Genomic DNA, 10,266 nt, shown 5'->3' on the forward strand with positions numbered 1-10,266 from the left:
CGGGTGAACCTTTCCTGAGCGAAGGGCAACGCTGAGCTGGCGAAGGGAAGCAAAGGAAGTGCAGCTCAAAGTAAATCCCAATGGTCGTTGCAGCGCAAAGACGTTTCTGGGTGGCTTTTCATGTGTCCTCCGTGTTGTGGCCCAGGAATTTCCTTCCGGATATCAGAGGCGTCTCTCGGTTGTGCCCAGCAAGAGCGCTCTGAGCTGAGGGGTGGGCAGCGCAGGCAGCCTGAGCCCACCTGAGCAGGTACGGCGGCTGCCTGGGCTATTGCCAGCACTGGGAGCTGAAAAGGAGGGTTCACTGTCAACAAAACTGTCCTCTGGGTGAGTTGAACTAAGCAGCCTGTTCAAAGCCCAGCACTTCGAGAGGCAGGCGAGCAGGCCAGCTGATTTAAAAGATCAGAGCAGCAGAAGGTTTTACCGTAGTTCCGGCTTCTCTTGACATGAAATAGTTAATTCAGTGGAGCACTGAATTGCAATTCTGCCCTCTTTATTGGCGCCTGTTTCAAGTCTGAAGTACTTGCAGGGCTTTGCAGCGGAAAGCCAAGGCGATTCTTGAGGTATTGAAATAGCAAGGTGTACCCGTGGAAACCCAGAAATCTGCTTTACCTGGGCACAGCTGGGCCCTGTTGCTTGGGAGAGCCCAGGCTGGGATCCTGCAGGGTGGGGACCGTGCTCCCAGCCACTGCGAGGGGAGGCGAGCGCGGTCAGCACCGTCCAACGTTCACAGAATGGCCCCGTTGGCAAGCGCGAGAGCGCAATGGGAAGCTGCTGCTGAACAGGCAGGAAAAATGCTGTTACAACTGCGGTGAAATTCCAGCATAAGGTTGACAGTTCATTTACGCACAAGTAGGTCTCTCGCGCTGATTCGTTTTCATTATGTAACGAGGCTGAAAGCCCCTTTCCATTCACGTCCTCTCCAAAATAGCTCAGCTGTGCGTGTATGGGCAGCTGGCATGTTCTTGAATGGACCAGGGTAAAATGCCTTTTATCCACCTAACTGTTCGTAGAGGTCACAAATAGTTTTTTGGCTAAGAGCACACATAAATTTGTGGGTACGTGAGAAAGGGTAAGTAAATAATAACCAGCATTATGGCACAAGCAATGGGAAGCCCCCACTGTTCCTCACTGTAATCAGAAATGAGCCTGCAAAGAACTGGAAAAGGATCAGGGAAACCTTAATGGTGCATTCCTTACGTCTCAAAGCTTCACTCGTGGTGCTGGAAATTCACACAGGGCTTGTACAAGGGCCAGGCTGTGTCTCAATCCCCTCAGCCTTGCGAGTGGTCTGTGTGGGTGTCTCACACTGCTCGTTACTAGGCCTTGCCACAAACACCTTTGATCTTCTGCTGAAGGGGGGTCCTTAGCAAGGCCTGGGACTGAGCCAATGCAGATCTCTACCCACATTCATTAGAATAGGGCAGCTTCAGGGTTTGCAAAGACCCCACGGAGAGTTTATTGTCCCCAAGGAGATCTCACTCTTCAGAAAGTTTTTGTTAAGTTATGCTCTTGCTTAGCCCCCCCCAGGCTGGAGGCTGATGACAATCCTACTTCTTGTCCACTCCACCCTGACAGCCTGGAGGCAGCTATCCTTCAGACTATCACTTCTTTTGCTCCAGCACTCCCGAGGGGGACAATGGGGTCATCTTTTTTGCTACACCTGTCACCAGATGAGCTCAGTGTCTTCTTATATGCTTGTCTCCCCAGCTGGGACATGCCTTGCCTGAAGAAGAGTAAGAACTGTGTCCAGTTCAGTCAGCTAATCCTCTCCCCATGGAAGTATTTGGGTAAGATGACCTAATGAAGACCTGCCTGGGATGCTATAATTAATTCTGACTGCATCAGTCTACTGTTTATACATCTGTCAGAGCTGTGTATGTGAGGGTGTGCAGCGCATTTGTGCTGGCAAATTCTGTCTGGGCTTTGTGTGCTTCAAACAGCCTCTTATGTGAGTTAGGACATCAGTTTGAGTCTACAACATGAGATCTGAGACATATTTTAGATGAACAATTTCAAAGGTTTTCAGCAAATGCAATGATTTATTTATTATTATTTATTCTCAAATTATTAGAAATACTATTAAATTACATTAAAATACAAGAACAGGAAGTAATACAAATTAATTGGAAAAATATTGCTAAGTGTAGGTATGTATTTGGAGATTAATTTTGATCAAATGCAGTGTTCACGATGCACCCGTAATCTTGCTCATGTACTCTGTCATCACATACATCACTGGAGTATTTCAAAGAAGATTCCCTTGATTTCCTAGCTATACCCACCTTTTTCTTCCTTCTGTAAAATGGAAAAAAAAAAAAGAACAACCATTTTTAATTTCTATTCTTAGCTGTAGAAGGAGGTCAAATAATGGTATGAGCATGAATGAAGTCAGATTTTGGAGAACCCCAAGTTTTGTGATAGTGATGCATATGCCCTGTGTAAAGGAAATGGCATATGTTCGTTTCTGTAGAAAAAGCTGTTTCCCTCACATTCCTCAAATAAGATCCTGAATGCTGTGGTTCCTTTCTGATGCTGCAGGTATGTGACTAATGGGAGTTTTGAGGTTTACAGGTGCTTAAAGGGGTGTATATGTCTCGACTCTGCTGAACGTGGCAAAGCTGGGAAAAGCCTTACCTGTATATGCACACTATAGAGGAGATGAGAATGACGATAACAACTACGCCTGCCACAACTCCGACGACGATGGCAACTGTGTGATCCTCAGGATCCAGTATGGGATCGTCTGAAGAAGAAATAAGAGTCCTGTCAGTGAAAGCTAACCATACTGTGAACAGAATTTTTTTCTCAACCCTTGCCTGTCTTCTAGGTTTATACTGTGTTCTCTGATGAATGTGGCTTTCTGTAGTGGTGTCAGATCCGGGTCCTGTATGCTCTCCAGAGTCCTGCTGTCATGCCTTCTAGCACCTCTCCACTGGGGGATCTGACCCCTTCTTTCTGCTTGGATGATCACAGGCATCCACCCACTGGGTTACTAATTTACAGCATGGAAATTAAGAGCAAGCTCAGTCTTGTCCACAAAGACACCCATTTTTGAAAGTGGTGTGTGTAATGCAGACAGTAAAATCCAAAATTAGTTTTATTACCTATCTTTTCAAGCTCGCAGCTTAGTCCTGTGTACAGTTCTGGACATTCACAGTAGAAGGGAAGAGAGGTGCTGTTGGTAGTTTCAGAGCAAACTCCATCATTCTTACAAGGATCTGGCATACATGGTCCACCTAGCAAAAAAGAAGGAGAAACACTTCAAACTCTCAGATAATCCAACCCTGAGAGAACTGTTCTTGCTTAGATTACACTGACTCTTAATGCTGGACATCCCCTGTATTTTAAGGCACATTACTGGTACATGACAACAGAAATAAGGGAAAGAAACACTGTTCCTACAATGAAACATTAGAGCAAGATCCCCTGTGTGCTTTTCTTCTGTGCACACTCTGTTGCAACTATCCCTAACCTAATGATGCCCCATAAGCAGTACATCAAGACTTCTTAGCATCAAACACAATATGATGGTCATTGACTCACTCCTGTAGCATCCACGACTGTAGTTTGAAATGCCACAGATTTCATCAGATCCACACACTATCTTAGAGCAGGAGACAGAGGAGCTTTCTGTGCACTGGCATCTCTGAGAGCAGTCATCAGTGGTGAATATTTCTCCAACCTGGAAGACAGCAGTTAAATGTTAAAAAATACCAAATAAAATCAGGCAGAAGAAACATGAATGGGGCAGTGGGGCCCCATGCTACTCTCTCTGGTGCCTCGTGATGAATGGCAACAGGGCAGATGATTTTTTTTTTTTTTAGTAGTTTGTACAGAAAAGCAACTAAGCATTTTACTAATCCAGCTCTTTGAAATCAAGGATGGCCCAAGAAAGAAAGCAAAAGAAGAGTTTGGGGGATGAGATCCCAGCCCCAGGTGGGAGTCCATGTGCAACTAACAATGTCTAACTGTTGCTGGAAATAAGAGAGTGGCAGATGCATCACATCATGCCTCAAAGGCAACGTGGAAATGCTATGTGCCATTTTTCAGGCAAGTGCCACCCGTTCATAGTAAGTATCATCTCCCTCCTCCCATAAAACAATCTTTACTGGCTTAGGCCTTTTCTGTACCAAATCTCTAGTGTTAAAACAGAAATCTATGAGATTATGAAGCTGTTCTATTCTGCAGCAACAATGGAGGATTCTCTGTATTCCTCAGAATCCAGCCTTGCTTGGGGCTCTCTTCATGTCATAGCCAACTCTACAGACTCTGAGCCCTGCCTAGACCACTCTTCACTGAGAGGAGAGGGACCACAGTGACTGACAGAATTTCCCTGTAACTAACTGTTGTATTGTAAACTTTAGAGCCTATGAGGCTATTATTTAGTGTAATAAAGGTGAAGAATTAACATTGAGGTGAGAGTGTAATCATATACTTTCTCCAAGTGCCTGCCTTGAGTATTCTGGCAGGCAGAGTGAATTTCAGAGGCAGACCAAGTGATTTACTCTCTCTTCCCTTTGTCCAGAGACAAGAATTTTATTAAACAATTGCTCTTCGTTTCTAATGCAAAATTACATGCTGAGGAGAATGAGGAGATTGTCAATTAGCAGAAGAAAATAACTTTTTGGTGCTGCGGGAGCTGCCCACAGGGATACTGTACCTCATAATATTTGTTAAGGTATGTGCAGCCACATTGATTGTAAGGCACGCAGTCAAAACCACTGAGAACATAGCCAGGGAGACATTCACAGCCTTCAACACAAGGTGATTCGCACTCAGAGGGGCTGGTCAAGCTGTTGCAGGATGCTGGGCATGCGGTCATGCATGAGCTGTAGTTGCTATTGGCAGGACATGATATACCTGTAAAAATAGGGACAGTCCAGTTATAGCAGGCTGTTGTACATTACTTACACAATGCCCTTTGAGATCCAGAGGACGTTACTATTTTGTAGGAGGCAATATGATGAACACACATACACAGAGATGTGCATACATATATAATGGTACCAAAATTGGAAGCAAAGCACTCCAAAGTCAGAAAATGCATCATGAAAGCTATTTGTATGCTGTGTTCTCATTCCTGGTGTTCATTGATCTCAAATAACTTCTCACATTCAGGGTAGCCATCCCTGCAAGTAGCAGAGCTTTTTTCACAACTCTGGGAACCACGTTTTACCAAGAATACAAAGTCATCTAACCATGGGTGATGCAGGGGAAGTATGGTTTGATGAATCTCCCAACTTGAAAATAAAAATTAGGAGAAAAGGGTTTGATATTATTATAAGTTTTATTTCAGCATTTTTTAGTCTGAAAGATTTGGAGTTTTCAGCTGAATCTTTTTGATCTTGAAATTTCACAGGCAAAAAAGAGAATTAGTATATTTTGTAGATTTAAAAAGAGACTAAAATGAAATGTTTTTCCTTCAGATTTGTGGCTTGTGATAGTCTCCAAAATGTTAACGTTTTTGCCTGGTTAGTAATGGGAACATTTTTTTCTCTCGCAAAACTTCTGGCCACAGGGGAGCTTGACAGCTCTGCTTTCCTAAGTAGCTTTCTAAGCTGGGGTCTAAATGTGAAAGTCAGCATAGGACACAGAAGAGAGGCCAGAAAAGCAAGTGTACATGCTAAACTGTGAGCAGTGACTGAAGCATGAATCAACACGCTTTTACTCCCTGAGAAGCTTTGATTTATGGTGCATGTCAGAAAAGCCTCAAATGTCATATTTTGGGAGTCCTTTAGGCAGAAACCATACTTTCTGATTCTTCCTGTGCTTACCACAAACTGTCTGTTGCCTCCAGCCTTCCATATTGACTCCTTGCTGCTGACAAGCCAACACGTATTCCTCCAGACTGCGGCATAAGGTAGCATCCTCATCTCCTTCCACACATACATCAAACACGCAGCTCCTATGTGCCACATGAGAAAGCAGTCATTCCCAATACCTTTGTTATTGTTTATTTTCAGATGCTTTTCTGCCTGACTCTGAGTTAGTTCCATTTTCCTGTATCTGACAGGAAAACAGAGGAATAAAAAAAACCCCAGCCACATGATTGGGAAGATCAAGTCATTTGTTGTGCAGCTGCTGCTAACATGCGAGGCATTTATATATGAACAAGCAACGAACAGGTTACCTGACTGCTTGTCACAGTAAGTTATTATTTGCTATCTGTTTCTGTTTTGCTGTAGCATGGCTGCATCTTGCTTATAGAGCACTTTTTAGTGCTGCTAAGTCTTATAGATGGACTACACACTTCCTTCAATACATGGGTACCCTCCCCATGTCCAGAGGCCTTCAATATTGACACAGAGTTCTATTTTACCCAGTGTTTCTTTTCCAGTGCTACCTTCTTGGCTTTGCTCATCACCTGCATATCCATGGCCTGATTTTCAGATGCATTGAGATCTGAGATGAATGGGATCTGCAAGTATGCAGTGCCTTAGAAAAATCAGGCAACAACTAAGATGGTAGAACAGGCTGCCCAACCAAGTTCTAGGGTGAGAAGAAAAGTAGTCTTATGTTAAGAATCAGGATATATGCATTGAAGCCAGTGGTACAGTTTATCTGGCTTAAGATACCGTCACTTTCTTCTCACAGCTAAGAGGGACTCTGAGGTGGGCATTATCTACCTTTAAACCTTGGGTACAACTATGTGACTAAAGAAAAGTGGCAGCTACTCGGCAATTTTGTGACTGATGATGGATGAATGGTGAATGTGGGGATGAATCAAGAGGTTTAATACAGCTCAAAATTAGGTGTGTAGGAATTGTGTATGTAGGAGGCCAGAGGAGCCTGGAAACACAGCAGAGGGAGGCTTTCTTGAAGATACCAGGTTAGTTACTCTTCACTAATCTGTTTTTTGCACTTCTCCATGAAAGATTCAAGAAGTGTCACTGACAGCTTCAGCCTTTCTGGCTATAGCATGAAGGCTAGATTTTATGAAGCTAGAATTGCTAAAAGGAAACTAAGAGCCAGGTGCTAAATTCTCACTGAATGTGGATGAGAACTGTAAGCACACTAGAAATCACAGCCTACGCGTGTAATGCTTAACACTGCTGCTTTATCTGTGTAGGAAAAGAGGAAAGCTACTTTCTAGAGCTGATAGAAAATTGAAACTCTAAATCGATGGAAAGACAGATCACCACAATTATTTAAAAATAAATAAGGGTATTTAAATATATCAATAATGGAATCACTGGGCCCAGATCTCCAGAGACATTTACTACCCTTGGTTCCTATTAGTACCCTGGAGGCTGAAGATGCAAAGTTCTTGTCAGAAACTAACACCAAAATGATTTTGCAAATGGGGAGAACAACTGTCTGCAGCACACACTTACGTGACATAGAAATTTGGTGGGACTGTAGAATGACACTTCACGAAAGGACCGTTCGAATCAATCAGGATTTGACATCTTGAAGTTCTGTTTACTTGCCCCAGCTGATTTTCATTGCAGCCTTGGAAAAGTCCTGGATCTGGTTGCTCCTCGGACTCATTTTCTGAGTTGACGTCTCGTCTGTAAATTCAATCATTATGAAACCATCAGTTCTCTGTACATCCCGCATGTAGGTAGGTAGGAGGGAAGGAAGGACGGAAGGAAGGAAGGAAGAAAACTTATTTCCCTACCTGTTTCAATGTTCTGTATGGACTAATTAGCACAGAATTTGCCTGACCACAAGTATCATGTTCATTTATATTCAAAAGAATGCCCTTACTTTTTGTGTACTGGCAAAAAAACGCTAGATAGCCATGAAAGTAAGGAAATAAGACTCTTCAAGAACCTCTTCTGGGAGGAACTGTGAATTCATCTTGATGGATTTCAAAGCTACCTTCATGTTCCAGAAGGAGGGATGACACTGAACCAGGATTTGCCCTCCCTCAGGCCTATCCAGCACAACAGGATGTATTTATCTTTGCTAGGGACCATGAGCTTGGCAAAGATCTTATTCATCCCTGTACCCTAGCAGCTGTAATGGCTGTGACTCCAAAGAGGGATATTGAATTGGAGTAATGCAGTGATAGTTCAGGCCTCTTTTGGCTAGATAGAAGGGCACTGGTAGTTCACTGTAGTGATGAGCAGGAAAACTCCCTACACACAGACCAAGGGAAGAAGAAAGACCAGAAATAAGACAGCATAATTATTCCTGGATATTAACTATGTCTTAATTCACTCACTTCCAGTGGCTATGCTTGCCATGGATATTAAGTAGAAAATAAGTACCTGAAACGAGAGATTGTTCTTTTCAGAGGAACTTTCCAGCTCTCACCAAATACATTCACATTCTTCACCCAAACACCATCTGGTTTTGTAAAGTCATTTCTATATCTCCCATCAAAGTCACCACACAAGCCTTCCACTCTGTTTCTGTAGGTGTTGGCCAGCTTTATATCTAGAGAAGTTCGGAAGAAAAAGAAAAAGCCATTACATAGAAATCTTTGCTTCTGAATGTATGGAAGAGGTGGAAATCAGTGCCAAGTACCACATTTCATGATTCAGATCAGAGTTGGTAATGGGACATATGCCTCCTATGAAGGATATGAACACAGCCCTGAACATACATGTTCATACATACATGTATTCACAGGAATGTTCCTGTGCTCTGCAGAATGGATGATGAAAAAAGTTGTTTCCTGCAGCCAATAAGGTATTATATAACATGGCATCACCACCTGAGTGCTCTTAGTGCATACTGCTTTGCAACAAACTGAATGCACCACCCGCTTTTTGCCCTTCACTTAGAATCCGCTTGCCTGTTGAGAAACAGAATTCCTATAAAACAGACCTTTTCTTTCTGCAGTTGGAATGTTAGGATTTGGAATGATGGTCATGTGTATAAATGGGCTAGAACTTTCACCATACGCTCAGAAATAACATGGCTATAGTCTGTTGTAAATCAGGAGTAACTCTGCTTTGAACAGAGGAGGTAACTTACCTGAGTGAGCTGTGTATGTGTGATATAAGAGTCCTGCTGAGAAACACTAAAGAATGGGATTATCTGGAAAGGATGTAAAAGGACACACTCACAGCCGTGTAGCTTGAGGACCTCAGTCCTATCACGGGGTTAAACTGGCAAAGGGGCAGATTCAGACTTCACCCCATCATCCTGATTTGCTTTTGGTTTTGATCACTCAGGCCTTACTTAACACGAAAAAAGTAGAACAGTCTGACTCTACTTCTCATCTCTCCTAAGTTCAGGTGGATCCAGGTAAATAAATGCTGGTTTTATGGTTTTTCTGGTTCCTGGGAGATACTTTTTATTTTCATTTTCTGGAAGTTCATATCACAAAAGGCCATAGGCTCAAAGGGTGAAGGTTTCTAATTTTGCCTTGGGTTTGGACCTCCTTTGGAATGTGAACATTTTTTTAACACAGTGCATAAATATTCCTGCACATTGTCTTAGTGTCACTTACCTGCATTTTGATTGCCATCAAAGCTCACGTATAAGCCAAAATCCGTCTTCAGGTAAATTCTTCTTATCCTCTGGTATATATGAATACCTTCATGAGGACGAGCAGGGGGTCTCACCCTCACACCATCCAACTAACAGGGAAAGAATAAGTTAAAATTCATAATATATAGGCCAAATTAACAATCTGTCTTCAGTACAGGTCAATGCTACAAACGAACACCCCTCTTCTCTGGTTTTATGATAAATATATCAGATAATTTAACTGGGTAAAAACTCAGTATTCAATTTTTTAAAGTTAACAAAATCATGTATTGAGGAAAGTGATCTGGACATAGTATTTTCATATCATCCTAAGAGATTTCTATTATTGAGCTAAAAATATATATATGAGCTATGTTTACTCTTACGCACCAATAAAGGGAAGAAAACGAAGTTTTCCTAGCATAATTCACACTTTTCCCTACCACTGATAAAAATTTGTATGGCTTTAGTCTAAGTCTTGGGATATTTGGTGCTTCATTCCTAAATCTCTGTTTATCCATTTATTTGTTTGAAGTAGAAGTATATCCTTCATAGTTATATAGAAAAAAAAGATTCAACACAACTGAAAATCTCATTTGTGGTGGCCCCATAGTACTGCTGTAATAACACAGTTAGCTTTAATACTTAAATTCTTCAAAACAGACATTTATTACTTAAAGGTATTTTAGTCCAAGGGAGGGCCTTTCTCTGTGCTCTGCAGACTTACCACAATCTGCTTGTTCTGCCTGAATCGCACTGTGTGATTGTAAACATTGATGAGAATCTCTTTCAGGTAAGTAATGTGTCGATATCGATGAAAACGTTGGTTTGTGCCTTCAA

The sequence above is a fragment of the Egretta garzetta genome, unplaced genomic scaffold (genome assembly GCF_000687185.1).
Source record: "Egretta garzetta isolate BGI_Z169 unplaced genomic scaffold, ASM68718v1 scaffold425, whole genome shotgun sequence".
Taxonomy (NCBI): Eukaryota; Metazoa; Chordata; class Aves; order Pelecaniformes; family Ardeidae; genus Egretta; species Egretta garzetta.